This window comes from Schistocerca gregaria, chromosome 7 (assembly GCF_023897955.1).
Source record: "Schistocerca gregaria isolate iqSchGreg1 chromosome 7, iqSchGreg1.2, whole genome shotgun sequence".
NCBI classification, from domain to species: Eukaryota; Metazoa; Arthropoda; class Insecta; order Orthoptera; family Acrididae; genus Schistocerca; species Schistocerca gregaria.
The window spans coordinates 179545119-179561469 of record NC_064926.1 but is presented as its reverse complement, the minus strand read 5'-3'; the positions used below and the strand labels follow the sequence as shown (position 1 = coordinate 179561469).

Genomic DNA, 16351 nt, shown 5'->3' with positions numbered 1-16351 from the left:
TATCCTTTGTGCAATATGCTATCAGGCCGCTTCCTCTTTCATTCCTTTCCCACACTCCATACTCACCTACGATTTTTCATTCTTTTCCTTTTCTTACTATCGAATTCCAGTTCCCTCCCGCCTGAGGTTCGAGTCCTCCTCGGTCTTGGGTGTGTGTGTTGTTCTTAGCATAGGTTAGTCTAAGCTAGTTTAAGTAGTGTGTAAGTCTAGGGACCGATGACCTCTGCAGTGTGGTCCCTTAACAACTCGCACACATTTGAATATTTTGAAATCCAGTTCCTCATTTCAATTAAATTTAATTCTCCTTTAACTTTCTGAGTAATTTCTTTTACTTCATCACACATTTCTTGAGTGTCTTCATCATCTACGGAGCTTGTTGTCTTATAATCTTGGGCTACAGCGGTGACTTTCACTGTGCGGTTCATAGCAGCTTACCCGCATTTCCATTTTCTTATTCTTGTGAACAAAACTCCCTATCATTGTAAGCAGTAGTTTTTTGATATATTGAAAAGCCTATTTTTAGTGCACATTTTGTCTCGATTTTGCTAGCGAAGAAAGTGACATTTGCGTATGCTAATAGAATATATATTGAGGATAACTTATACAAGATTATTTTGATGCTGGACCAATATGAGGTCTTCGGGAATTCCCGCGAATAACAAATGTTCCAGCTCCAAGCAGTCCTTCCATCTAGTGCAGCGGTTACAAGGAGAGCCAATAGTGCAAGGAATAAAACTATATTATCAGATGTTTGTTACCTCTAGTTTTACTTGAAAAATATCACGAACGTCGCCTATTTTTCATGGGTTCAGAGTGGGCTTTTCCCTTAATGAATGAAAGTCAATAACCACACTCCGAATTTTTTTTCCGGAACAGACCACGGACTTGTAGTTCAGGAAACGTAGCTCTGAGTAAGCCCGCTTCCTCGTAATTGCCGGAATGCTACGAGCGGGAGAATGTACGACTGGAGGCAAATTATCACACAGTCCACAGTGGCAAAATTTGGCAACATAGGTATATGACCTTATTGGCTAACCCCAGGCGAATTTTGTGATCACTGGTTGGCGATGTTATTTCGAAGGAGAGTCGAAACAAAGGAAGCAAAGGAGACGCATGCCCTTGTACATTTCGGTATCAGCATTCTGGTAATGTGCTGCGCTGCAGTAGGACACTTCACAGCGACGGCACTCTGACTGCAGAATGCCTTCTGCAAACTTCTGTAATGGCAGAATCAGATGTGGAGAGACGGAGTTCCTCGCGGAGCTGACTGAAGCGAGGCATCCATGTGCAACACTCAATCTACGCGTCCACACGCAATTAGTGGTGACATTACCTAGCTGCTTTGGCTAACTAAGCAGGAACAGAATTAAATGTTTTCTACCGTTTCCGTAAAGTCACGCTGCACTTCATGACTATACGGACAGCCGTAGTTGCATTTAATCTTATTTCCTCTTACAGTCACAATCGTGACTCATTAGTTTAATTTCACGGCTGTGTAGTGCAGTATTAATATGCCAGGAAACTTATTTGGTTCAGATCCGTTCACTGTTAAATTATCTCCACCAACTGCATATTGCCTACTGTAACCTAATTTAATGTCTCACTCTGATGTTTAGTTGTGTAACACTTTAGAAATCTTATTTCCTTTATCTGTTGTACATTTAAAACATGTAATAAATATTGCCCCCCTCCCCATGAACCATGGACCTTGCCGTTCGTAGGGAGGCTTGCGTGCCTCAGCGATACAGATAGCCGTAACGTAGGTGCAACCACAACGGCTGGGTATCTGTTGAGAGCCCAGACAAACGTGTGTTTCCTCAAGAGGGGCAGCAGCCTTTTCAGTGGTTGCAGGGGCAACAGTCTGGATGATTCACTGATCTGGCCTTGTAACACTAACCAAAACGGCCTTGCTGTGCTGGTACTGCGAACAGCTGAAAGCAAGGGGAAACTACGGCCGTAATTTTTCCCGAGGTCGTGCTGGTTTACTGTATGGTTAATGATGATGACGTCCTCTTGGGTAAAATATTCCGGAGGTCAAATAGTCCCCCATTCGAATCTCCAGGCGGGGACTACTCAAGAGGACGTCGTTATCAGGAGAAAGAAAACTGGCCTTCTACGGATCGGAGTGTGGGATGACAGATGCCTTAATCGGGCAGGTAGGATAGAAAATTTAAAAAGGGAAAGGGATAGGTTAAAGTTAGATATAGTGGGAATTAGTGAAGTTCGGTGGCGGAAGGAAAAAAACTTTTAGTCAGTCGAATACAAGTTTATAACTACAAAGTCAAATAGGGGTACTGCAGGAGCAGGTTAAACAATTAATAAAAAATAGGAATGCGGGTAAGCTACTACAAACGGAATAGTGAACGCATTATTGTGGCCAAGATAGACACGAAGCCCACACCTACTACAGAAGTACAAGTTTATATGCCAACTAGCTCTGCAGATGACGAAGAAATTGAAGAAATCTGTGATGAAATAAAAGAAGTTAATCACATAGGGAAGTGAGACGAAAATTTAATAGTCATGGGTGACTGGAATTCGGTAGCAGGAAAAGGGAGAGAAGGAAACGTAGTGGTAGAATATGGATTTGGGGGTAAGAAATGAAAGAGGAAGCCGCCTATTAGAATTTTGCACAGAGCACAACTTCATCATACCTAACACTTGGTTCAATACGTGGAAGAAGCCTGGAGATTCTGACATATGGTATGAAAGAAATTTAGGAACCAGGTTTTAAATTGTAAGACATTTCCTGGGGCACATGTGGACTCTGACCACAATCTATTGGTTATGACCTGTAGATTAAAACTGAAGAAACTGCAAAAAGGTGGGAATTTAAGGAGATGGGACATGGATAAACTGACTAAACCAGCGGTTGTACAGAGTTTCAGGAAGAGCGTAAGCGAACAATTGACAGGAATGGGGGAGAGAAATACAGTAGAAGAAGAATGGGTAGCTTTGAGGGATGAAGTAATGAAGGCAGCAGAGGATCAAGTAGGTAAAAAGACGAGGACTAGTCAAAATCATTGGGTAACAGAAGAAATACTGAATTTAATTGATGAAAGGAGAAAATATAAAAATACAGTACATGAAGCAGGCAAAAAGGAATACAAACGTCTCAAAAATGAGATCGACAGGAAGTGCAAAATGGCTAAGCAGGGATGGCTAGAGAATAAATGTAAGGATGTAGCGGCTTATCTCACTAGGGGTAAGATAGATACTGCCTACAGGAACACTAAAGAAACCTTTGGAGAAAAGACAACCACATGTACGAATATCAAGAGCTCAGAAGGGAAAGCAGAAAGGTGGAAGGAGTGTATAGAGGGTCTATACAAGGGCGATGTACTTGAAGACAATATTATGGAAAAGAAAGAGGATGTAGATGAAGATGAAATGGGAGATACGATACTGCGTGAAGAGTTTGACAGAGCACTGAAAGACCTGAGTCGAAACAAGGCCCCGGAAGTATACTACATTCCATTAGAACTACTGACGGCCTTGGGAGAGCCAGTCCTGACAAAACTCTACCATCTGGTGAGCAAGATGTATGAGACAGGCGAAATACTCTCAGACTTAAAGAAGAATATAATGATTCCAATACCAAAGAAAGCAGAGGTTGACAGATGTGAAAATTACCGAACTCTCAGTTTAATAAGTCATGGCTGGAAAATACTAACGCGAATTCTTTACAGACGAACGGAAAAACTAGTAGAAGCCGACCTTGGGGAAGATCAGTTTGGATTCCGTAAAAATATTGGAACACGTGAGGCAATACTGACCATAGGGTTTATCTTAGAAGGTAGATTAAGGAAAGGCAAACATACATTTCTAGCACTTATAGACTCAGTGAAAGCTTTTGACAATGTTGACTGGAATACTGTCTTTCAAATTCTGAAGGTGGCAATGGTAAAATATAGGGAGCGAAAGACTATTTACAATTTGTATAGAAACCAAACTGCAGTTATAAGAGTTGAGGGGCATGAAAGGGAAGCAGTGGTTCGGAAGTGAGTGAGACAGGGTTGTAGCCTCTCCACGATGTTATTCAATCTGTATATTGAGCAAGCAGTGAAGGAAACAAAAGAAAAGTTCGGAGTAGGTATTAAAATCCACGGAGATGAAATAAAAACTTTGAGGTTCGCCGATGACATTGTAATTCTGCCAGAGACAGCACAGGACTTGGAAGTGCAGTTGAACCGAATGGATAGTGTCTTGAAGGAAGGATATAAGATGAACATCAACAAAAGCAAAACGAAGATTTTGGAATGTAGTCGAATTATGTCGGGTAATGCTGAGGGAATTAATCAGGAAATGAGACACTTAAAGTAGTAAAGGAGTTTTGCTATTTGGGGAGTAAAATAAGTGATGATGGTCGAAGTAGATGGTTCAAATGGCTCTGAGCACTATGGGACTCAACTGCTGTGGTTATTAGTCCCCTAGAACTTAGAACTACTTAAACCTAACTAACCTAAGGACATCACACACATCCATGCCCGAGGCAGGATTCGAACCTGCGACCGTAGCAGTCGCACGGTCCCGGACTGCGCGCCTAGAACCGAGGTCGAAGTAGAGAGGATATAAAATGTAGACTGGCAATGGCAAGGAAAGCGTTTCTGAAGAAGAGAAATTTGTTAACATCGAGTATAGATTTAAGTGTAAGGAAGTCGTTTCTGAAAGTATTTGTATAGAGTCTAGCCATGTATGGAAGTGAAACATGGATGATAAATAGTTTAGACAAGAAGAGAATAGAAGCTTTCGAAACGTGGTGCTACAGAAGAATGCTTAAGATTAGATGGGTAGATCACGTAACTAATGAGGAGGTATTGAATAGAATTGGGGAGATGAGGAGCTTGTGGCACAACTTGAGTAGAAGAAGGGATAGGTTGGCACGACATGTTCTGAGGCGTCAAGGGATCACCAATTTAGTATTGGAGGGCAGCGTGGAGAGTACAAATCGTAGAGGGAGACCAAGATATGAATACACCAAGCAGATTCATAAGGATGTAGGTTGCAGTAGGTACTTGGAGATGAAGAAGCTTGCACAGGATAGAATAGCATTGAGAGCTGCATCAAACCAGTCTCAGGACTGAAGACCACAACAACAATAAATATTGGAATTTACTTGGACGAAGATTTTCATAGTAAATTCACAGTTGTCAGTCGCGGTAGCTGCGTTGTCTGTGCGGTGGATTTCTAACAACGACGCCCGCTTTAGATTCCCGGCCAAGTTGGAGATTCTCGTAGCTAGTTGTGTGGTCCTCACCCTTGTATCGTCTTGTTTGTCTACGAATGGTAACACGACTGTATGGGCACATACTGAACTCAATACAAATAATAAAGGAAGTTAGTTAACTTTAAATTGTGTGAGTTCCGGTACCTAGAATTCAAAGTTAGGGCCATGTTTTTCTCATTAACTGCATTTTTTGAATCCTTTGCGTAACTTTTATCAACTATTCGAGTTTCAGGGAGCGATCTGACACTCAGCGGAATCACGCATGTTGATCATGTAGAGGACTCCGAGCCGAACCACTGTTATCAGTGGCAACAAGAAGATTCAGTGCCTGCCGCCTAGTGGTGTAATGGTAACGTCGCGTGACAAGGTGGGCCCGTTCGCTTCAAAACCTGCACGAAACAGAAAAAAGATGCGCATTCCCACTTTTCTCCCGCAGCATCTTGTCGTAATATCACTGATACATAAGCCTGCCTCTGTGGCCAAGTGGTTCTAGGCGCTTCAGTCCGGAACCGTGTTGCTGCTACGGTCGCAGGTTCGAATGCTGCCTGGGGCATGGATATGTGTGACGTCCTAATGTTAGTTAGGTTTAACTAGTTCTAAGTATAGGAGACTAATGAACTGGTTATACTGTCTCTGAGCACTATGGGACTTAACGTCTGAGGTCATCAGTCACCTAGAACTTAGAACTACTTAAACTTAAGTAACCTAAGGACACCATACACGTCCATGCTCGAGGCAGGATTCGAACCTGCGATCGTAGTGGTCGCGCAGTTCCAGACTGTAGCGCCTAGAACCACTCGACCACTCCGGCCGGCGGAGACTGATGAACTCAGATTTTAAGTCCCATAGTGCTTAGAGCCATTTTGAACTGATGCATATTTGTCGAATGCTACGATAGCGCTCCAGTCACAAGTCGGTACAGTGACAGTTGCCAGTAAACAGTCAATCGGACAACAATATATTTTGCAGATATCGTTTGCGTGGTCTGTATAATATATGCCAGCGATCCTTCCCAGTTCTAATGACGAAATAACATGGATAGCACTCCATAATGTACATTTATTCAATATTTAACCGTTGTAATGTCATGGCTGAGGTGACAATGTCATAGGGCAGCTATAGGCACATATACAGACGGAGGTAATATCCCATACGCAAGGTATAAACGGCAGTCCATTGGCGTAGCTGTTACTGGCCTGATTCATGTGGGTAGATTTCCGACGTGATAATGGCCGCTCTACCACAATTAACATGCTTTGAACTTGGAATGGAAGTTGGAGCTGGACGTACGAGACACCCAGTATCAATAGTGTACCGAGAATACCAAATTTCAGGCATTGCCTCTCACCGCGGACAACGCAGTCGCTGATGTCCTTCACTTAACGACCGAGAGCAGCGGCATTTGCGTAGGGTTTTCAGAGTTAACAGACAAACAACGCTCCGTGAAATGACAGCAGAAATCAATGTGGGACTTGTGGCGAAATTTCCGTTAACGGGCTATGGGTGCAGACGACCGAGTGCCCTATGCTAACAGCATGGCAGCACCTTCAGCGCCTCTCCTGGACTCGTGACCATATACTTTGGACCCTACACTACTCAAAAACCGTGACCAAGTTAGGTGAGTTCCGAGTTCAGTGCTGATGGTAGGGTTCAAGTGTGGTACAGGCCTATCGACGCCATGGACTCAAGTTGTCAACAAGCCACTGTGCAAGCTGGTAGTGGGTCCATAACCGTGTGCACCTTGTTTACATGAAATGGACTGTGTCCTCTGGTCCTACTGAACCAATCATTGGCTGGAAATGGTTATGTTCGGCTACTTGGAGACGATTTGCAGCCAGTCATCGACTTCAAGTTCCAAAAGAACGATGCAATTTTAATCGGTAACAATGAGTCATGTCATCAGTCTACAATTGTTCACTACTGGTTTGAAGAAATTCTGCACAATTGTAGCGTATGAATTGGTCATCCATATCACCCGACATGGGACATAATCTAGAGGGAAGTCAGTACACAGAATCCCCCACCGGCATCACTTTAGCAGTTATGGACGGCTGTAGAGGCAGGAAGGCTCAGTACTTCTGCAGGGGACTACCAACGACTTCTTGAATCCATGACGCGCCGACTTACTACGCAACACTGGGCAAAAGGAGAGATAGTACGAAGTAGCCCAAGAGCTTTGTAACGTCAGTGTATATCGACTTCAAACTAAACTACTACCAACATTATCCGAAATAGTGGGCTACAAAATTTCCCTGCATGTCTTCACTTCTGTAATTGGCTCTCCTTCTGCCTTATTAGTATATACATAGTTAAGAAGTTCAAAGGTACTTGTGTGTGCATAGCTGCGCATTCATAGTAGCCAGTTATTTCTCTGCCATGCGGCAGTGTCACATGGTAGACCGTTTTTCGGCAGAAAAATAATGTAAGTAATAAATTTACAATTTGTTAAACGTCTGGTTAGTTACTGAATTGAAAATTAGCAAATGAAGAATGTATTGTGAATAACTGTGTGATGAACACTTTGAATGATTTCTGTTTCAGCATCTACTTCCCATTCAAAAAATTACACACGTAATATTAATTTTTTGGCTTTTGCTTGATGTATGCGCAGCAGTTGCTAACAGTTAAGTCGAGGCTCCGCAGTCAAAATTGTCTGAGAACATATGCTACCGGTGTCAGTTGACTGTGCTAATGAAAAGCAGTTCAAATTAATTTTATCGAAATTCTGGATGAGGTGAAAGCAGGCTCAAGGAAAACGCAACCGATCTCACGTCGCCAGTAAACAGTGGTTGGACGGATCAATTACATTTTTGGTGAATTCCATCCGCGCTGTTTGTTATAATTATTTTCAGCACCTTGTGCCTGATACAGGGTTATTCAGTATTCTCTAGACACTTTCAAGTGACTGTAGAAAACGTTGAGGTATCATATGTATGAATACAGACACTCTAGAAGGTGTCTTTTTTTCTAATGTCCAGCATCATGGCTGTTAGAGCATAACCGAGTACTAGCAAAAGCGAGTCCATAACTGTAGCGATTAGGAAATTTCGGACCATGCTTAACAAGGCCCCACCTACCCCACACTTCACTTACGCTTGGGTACAGACGTTTAAGCATGTGCCTTTGTGCAGGTGGACGTGTCAGGCAGCTGTGACTCTCATCGGAGCAGACACTTTGGGGCGAGTGAGGGCGGACGTGGACTATAGCGACATATGTGCCTTGTGGCAAAGGGTTCACGCATTCATGTTTGTAAACGTGACACAAAAAAAATCTCTAAGTTCCTGCTTCTGTACACATAATGAATCAATACTTTACCTCAATAAAAACATATTTGTCATCTATTGAAAGTGCCTTGAATATTTAAAATAACCCTGTACTAACGTAATAGCAATAATTTGCATTATAGAATAGCAATAATGGGGCAAGAGACGAATGTGATAACGATTTCTACTGAATAATTTAAAAAAAGCGACTGAACAATCCAATTCGGTAATTCTGACTTCTAAATCGTTATCAGCGATCTCAGAATACCTTATACCCGAAGTTTTACTCGAATTCGCTAAATTCATAATGTTTCATCCACCGTATTGAATCCTTCAATCAAAATTTTGCAATTTCGATATCGGATTCATAATAGGAGACCCCAAAAATCTAAGAAAGTACACTTTTGTAGGATTTTGAATAAATTTTTCTTTTATGAACTAAGCTTGAAGCGAGTCCTCCCACTGTGCGCCGTAATGGAAGTATACTGCGGGAAGAGACGAATGAGGAATCGTTAAGTGATAACACGGGCCATAATTGGAGAAATCCACTAACTTAACCGTCTGTGACAAAGGCAAATCGTTATGACAATTAGCGTAGGGACACGAATCTCGCATGGTGCGAAGCTGGCCGTCTCTTTGCGTGCTACTGTCGTGAGCATCTGTGGTAAGTTATTAAAGGACGCCTTAGCTACGGGTGGACGATAAGCTTTTTAGGTGTCCACTCGGCACCACAGAACATGGAGGTGGGAAGTTTGCCCGATCCGTAAAGAAGGAGAGCCGGCCTGCTGTGACAGCTCTGGGCAGGTGCAGGCTCAAGTGCTTCTGCGCACACTGTTCTACGCATATTGTTGAAAATAGGTATCCGCTGCAGCCTACCACTTACGTGTTCCTACGTTGACGCAATGACATCGGCAGTTACGATTGCGTCGAGCACGCGAGCACTGAGATTGGACCTAGATCAATGAAAAGAGTGGTCAGGTCGGACGAGTCGCGTTTCTTGTTGCACCAGGTCGATGACCGTGTCAGCAGGCGCTGTCAGCCGGGCAAACGGCTGCCTGAAACACGCACCGCACAACGGACGCATCTTCAGGTTGGAGGGACCGTGGCGGAGGGGAGAGGGAGGCCGCGGGGGTGGGGAGGGAGGGGGCAGTATAATGGAAAAGGAAAGAAGGTTAGAGTTTAATGTCGCGTCGACATCGAGGTCATTACAGATGGAGTACAGTTGGTATTATAGAATAATAAGGAAGGAAATCAGTCGTACCCCTTCGAAGGGCTTTATGCGATTAAGCTAAATCATGCTCGTTTTGATGAGTGCAGTAGTGGACACTCACACACAAATAATATCTTACACTGAGACACTCATACAAGCAATGTGGCCTGGCTACAAACATTATAGTGTTATGGTAGGACTAACATGAATTGTTTGATAATGGACTACAGATGTGCGAAACCGGTCGCTCCTGTGCAACTTTGACGGATTTATTACTTTATTAAATCACGGAACACTTAAATCTAGACGACCACATGAAGATTTGAAACGTCGTACTCCCGAATGGGGTGTCAGTGTGCTAACTTCTGCTTCATCTCGCTCGCTGTGGTTGTTCTGCTACGTGGGACATTCACCTGCCCTTCCATCGGCCCTGTAGCAGTAATCCAAGGCACCATGAAACGCGTGTACCAAGGAAAACTCATTGCGGACCACCTACGTGGTCTTACGTCTTCACAGTCAGCTTGTGGTCTTTTGTTTAGCGTTGCTGACTCTCAGTCACTGGGCACTCAGTTCGATCCCCAGCAAGATCGGCGATTTCCTCCGCTCGGGACTGGATGTTTATGTGGTGCCCTCATCATCATTTCATCATCATCCACGATAAAATCATCGACGTGGCGTCAAAATGACTTGCAGCAGGTGGCCGGCCGTCTAAGATATGGTCTCCCGGCCAAAAATGCCATATCAAAATTTTATTTCACGTCTCCCCAACAGAGACGGCATCTTCCAGCAAGATAGCTTTCCTTTTACGGGACAAGATTAGCGCTATAGTTGTTTCACGAACCTCATACTGAAGTCACTTTGATGTCTTGTTCACCAAATGTGTCTGATCTCATCACCTTTGCGTATACCTTTGATGCCACGTACCTCCAGAAACTTACTAATAACTTGTCGAAACCACACCATGCTGAATAGATTTTGCATTCCTTTCCAAAGAAGCTCCAAGATGTTGTTAATATGGTGGTTATAAGTTTTTGAATCATCCGTGTATATACGTACACTTACGATCATGCGTAGTGATGCGATTCAAAAATAAATTTCGTTTATATTCGTCATCACTTCGCATATAGCTTACAATCAGCGATTCTAAAACGCATCTGCACGTTACTGTATGTGATTAGTGTCGCATATTTGTGGAACGGGGAGTAGTAACTGCTGATAATAAACTAGCCACTGAATATGGCATGACTGTGACAACTGTATTATCATCTTCACAACTACAAATCAACTGTGTGTCTAAGTCGCGTGCCATTCGCTGTGGTAATTGTCATTAGTTTACCATTTAGCGAATTATGAGATGCTTTTCAGGAGACATACGTAATGCAGAAAGAGTTGCACTCTGTTCTCTGTGCTATGTGACTAATGTAGTAACATATAAATGAAACAGTTCGTTTCTGCTCTTTAATTCTAATTTACACAATCTAACATGACCAAACTGGCTACTGTAGTATCTGTGAGATATATGTTTGATTAGTGCTTCTGTCACTTTTGCAACTCAGTTAATTATGAAGCTATATAGTGTGTACCTTACTATGTAGTTAATTCTGCCTCGTTATAACACTCGAGGTAGTTGAGAAAAGGAAGCAGCGTCTGTCACATGTAAACCATTAAACCACTTTCTACGAAATATTTGAAATTAAATACTAAAGATTAGAAATTACTACTAAATATTATAAATTACATGTAGATGATAGTATGGTCAGAGATATAAAGGACAGTACACAAATTTGAAAAGATGGCTGAGCTTGGTCGCTGACACTGTATCATTTGTAACAAAAAAAAACAACAAAAAAACCTATGGAAGGCACTTTATTCTATGTTGACAGTGACAGAATCTAATCTACTTCAAGCAATTAGTTGATACACTATGTATCTTTGCAAGCAGTAACGGCACACATCAAAGTAAAGTGAGACCGATTCCTTCAAATTTCGAGGAAACCAATTCTCAAAAACCTGACTATTACAAATTTTACAAGTTCACAGTTGTTACCAAACTTAAAACGTGGAGTAACGGTTTATCTTTGGAAAGCCTGGTAGTTGTGTCTATTATTTCTCAGTGAGTCCCGTACTCCATATATAATAAGGTAATATAAAGACAATAACATAAAATTTAGAGTTTTTACAACGAGCTTCCACATTTCTTTGTCTCTTCTTTTCTAAATTTTTACTGTTGCAAATTTCTGTTTTGTATTACTCTGCTTGAAAGAAGTGTAATAATATGTAACGTAATTACGTTGATGTGTAAATATTACGCTAAATAATCTCTTGAGAAAGCTGTGATGTGATAGAATAAACAGCATTATCGTAATAAACTGACTGTGGCCTTAGAAAAGAGAAATCAGAAATCATGGAAGAATGACGATACTTTCTTATGCTTCTACATCATATGACCGACAACATCTACATCTATAGTACATGGAAATTTAATACCAACATCATAAACAATGAAGTAACAAAAACTGTAATCTTTTGACGTATAAAAGAAAGATTCAGTCGATGAAGCAGTAACAATGTTTATATGTATTATCAAGCATATATTTCACAGCAGCTTCTTCTTTAGCTGCCTGGAAACATAAATATACATTAGACGGTCGTTTGAGCGTTGTCACGCTCCTTTACTGTAATACCAACCACGAATATGAATGGACCATTATTCACAGAACCATTCATTGTGCTGCCGGTGGGGGCACGAATGTCCTGTCGAACAGAGTTCAAAATGTATTTCTAGCAACGTAAATGAAGGCTTTCATATCCCTGAACATAACGAAATCTACGGTAAGGATTTAGTCGTCTTTCGGATGAGGATTAAAATGCATCATTTGTAGTGATTTCTAAACTTCACAAAATAACTCCGCACCTTCTCTTAAAATTCGTAGAGGCGGGACTATTCAATCCCTTGGTATTCCTATTGGTTCGGAAATCCAACAAGTAACACGGCTTTGGAGCATATCTCTTGACTTCTGATTAAAAGAGGTCTGAGTGAGTAAATTAAAATCATTCATTCATTTCCCAGGGTAGTTTTCTCCTAGTTTTGAACAAAGAGAAATAGGCCCAAAGACTGTAAATGGAACTTCGTTGAGCATTGTAAAATGAATAGCTGCTATTTCTACTTATCGTCACTTAAAATGATGTCTACTTTATGTTCCACACATTATCGAAATAACGAAGACTTGCTCCACGTCACTTGCTATGCGTTTGGTCATGCACAAATGAGCCGATTATAATTTCTAAGCCGTGATATTAAAATAGCTAAGTGATTCTTTGTTAATTTACTTATTCTGAAGTAATCTATTAGGTGTTGTACATTTAAATATATGTATAGCTCTAGTACGGCGGTCTTCGTCTACTAGGTTTAGGGTTTTCTGTAATCCAAAATTAGACATCTTTCCCCACCGCGGATTATTGAATACCTCATTATATCACGCAGCACTAAGGAGAGGATTTACAGCAAACAGAAGCTAATCCAACTTTTAAACTTTAAGGAGCGAATTCATATTTATTTTCGAAAATTGCTAACCTGTTCATATGAACGCTATATAATGCAAATAGGGAGACTAATATAGTTTGCTTTCTGATGTCCGAAAAGTTTTCGTTGTACCTTGTACCTTTGGTGTGGATTCTTATTTTGAAATTCATGAAGACTGAAGACCACCTATGAATTAAAAAAAAAATTCCATTGTGTAAACAAAATGTTCAACTCACGTCATCAGTTCTCCATTGTAAATTTATCCCTGTCATGTAACTCAGCCACAAAACATACACATAACGCATTTTCGAAGATTGATGTGATAATAAAGTGAAGTCCGTCAACGTTAAACAAATTGAGTAATAAATTATTTATGGCGATCGGTAGCTGAGTATATTAAGGTAGAGAGCATTTGCTTTCTATGGACAGGCTGAGAGTTTCAAATCGAAATTATGAGTATTGTCTTTCTCGGAACAGTTCATATCTGGATTCTTTGATTTGTGTGATAAAATGTCGTTACGTGAAAAGAAACAATGCAGACAAAAGCCTATACTGAATTTTTCGCTTTAGGATCCAGTTAAGAAACATGTCTATGATTAAAATCATACCATGTTCGTAAACGACGCTCTACTAAATTATATGTAAACAAATAAACAAAAATTTCATGAATATATCATAACTTCATGTTGCAGAAAGCAGTAGCAATAAACAGAAACTGATGTGAAGACAAAGCATTTGTATAAAAGTATATTTCTATAGAAACTTTAATTCACATTCTCAAGTAAAGAGCTCCAGATGTTAATAATATCAAAGTGCAACGTTGACCCTGGTTTAAGGACACAAAACATGGGAAAACAGAAAACCAGATAGGAAATAGAAAAATGGAAGGAGGTAATCAACAGTTTCGGTTAGTTGTCATTTAGTTTCGGGCAGAGTACGCGATATTTGTTACAAATACAATGAGGTGAAATGTGAGTAGACAACATAACCTGAGCCACGTTAACTTGTAGAGTCCAGAATACAACAGAAGAATATTAAGAGTAGGGTGTTCACTTAGTATCGAGGAAGGAGCCTCGATTAACAGAAAGTAATAGCTTGTTACACGTGTAGGCACAGTGTTGCCACTAGCAAGGATGATGCAGTATTAAATCCTTAAATGTGTTTCCCATCGTTGTTTTATACAGCATGTTCCGGAAAGAATCGTCGATCATTTGTACAAATATGTAGCATGTTCCTGATTTATAGCTTGTCGGGTACAGTGCCACGTTGTTTCACCTCATCTCCGGTTCCAAATCGGCAACTAGCAGAATTTTCAGCGTATAGGTCACCCTACCTTCAAGAGAACCTGAGAACAGTAATGGCATAGTAATTATTGGCTACTAACTTCTCCAGTTAAGATGTGGGGCAGCTCCGAATTTCCAAATCATTCGCCAGAAAGAAGGCAATAAAATTCTGACACTTTTCATCAAACATGCAACTGTTTGAAAATTATATAATATGGTAGTGTCTGTATAATAGTGTCCCATAACAGTTAAAAAGACACGTGTAATTGTAATACCATTCATTCATGGAATATACGTCACGTAAGACTGTCATAGTTTAAGCTATGCTTGTAGTCATATTTACTGTTATTTGAACAAGTATGTACAGTGCCTCAGAGCTCTGGTCCGTCTTATGCAGTGCCAAGTAATTTCAACACATTTACATTTCCACATTGGTAGGTACGAGAATTTTCACCATTCAAGTCAAACTACGTTGGACAATAACGATGTATAGTGTTAACATTAAATGATTGACGCTCTTTAATCCTACAGTAACCACGGGTACAATTTTTCAAAGTATTTAAAAAAATTTCTAGCAGCTTATATTGTAGGTCGATAGAACTGTAAATGCAAGATCCGTATATTATTTTTCACGTTGTTGTATGACATAAGTGGCGTGGAGAGCAAATGGAAAAACACGTGCAAATGCAGATGCACCAAAATTCTACCGAGTTTACCACATCAGAGGCGCTGCAATCTTCGGTAAACGTAAACAAAACTGTGATTTGCATAAAATGGACGCTATATCTAAATATTTCTACTACTTTTGTTCAGACTACACAATATTTTCATAGATTCATGATATGGTTGGTCTTCAGTTGTGTGTTGAGATATTCATCGTTGTAATGTTACATTCTGTCACTCAGATGAAATCTGAGAGGTGATTATCACCACATGATGTGTTACAATTTTTTTCCAAGGGCGTAAAACTAAACTAATGTAGTGAAAGCAGTTTTCATTTCTATTTATTAATCTATTAAATGCAGGTGTTGGCAGGGGTGCGGCTACAATGGGCTAATAATACAGTTGATAGTTTTATGGATACAATACCCATTGTCCAGCTAGCTATATTAAGATACGACTGAGGAATTAATGAAATACACGCCTAGTCATCCAAATGCCACCGAGAAAATATGCGGCTCTCTGGATAAAATTGTGTGATTGTTAATGTGATATGGAGCGACAAATAAGAAGGATCAGTTGGGGAAGGGGTACTGATTTCCCAGCGTATATGTTTCGGCAGGGCAGTCACTTTCTGGCATAGCCAGGAGTGAGGTAAGGACGGAGCTCCTACCTCGGTCTCGGCGGAGCGAGTCGTGCGTGGATGCCGACAGCGGCGCGCGGCCCACGACGCTCGATCCTCTTCGGCGACCGCGAAGCGACTGACGCGCCGTGCCGAGCAGCCCGCTTCATATGGGCGCGCTCGCGCATGCGTGGTTGCGTCTGCTGCGAGCACCTCAATCTCTTAAGCGCGGTTTACACCGGAGCGAATGGAAGCTAGCACGAGCGAACGAGCATTTGCAGACAATTCCTCGTCGGTCCTCAGTATCATTCTCCTCCACCTGTGAACAAGCGTTTACGGCAGAGCAAACGTGAGAGACGCCGAGATAACGAGCACAGCCTCTGAGGGCTGCGTTATTATTTTATGGCACTAGCAGTCGCCACACACAGGACAAAACACGGTGTAGTTAGAACCACGACACAAGAATTTGATATTCACAGGGCATAATTTTGCATGGCAAATGCCCCCCCCCCCCCTCTTCTTTTCAACGAAGCAAGCAAAATACCGTACGAAAAGAAAATATT

General features: G+C 41.3%; 1 protein-coding gene across 3 annotated transcripts in view; it reads right to left on the bottom strand.

Annotated features, from left to right (window-relative positions):
• Positions 1-15931, bottom strand: part of LOC126281604 (uncharacterized) — a 1096782-nt gene extending 1080851 nt beyond the window's left edge. The window contains exon 1 of one of the 3 annotated variants that reach the window (XM_049980710.1): positions 15840-15931. The gene's annotated coding sequence lies outside the window, so the exon portion shown is untranslated. The remainder of the gene's footprint in view (positions 1-15839) is intronic. The other 2 variants (XM_049980711.1, XM_049980709.1) reach the window with 2 other exon arrangements.
• Positions 15932-16351: the final 420 nt, after the last annotated feature.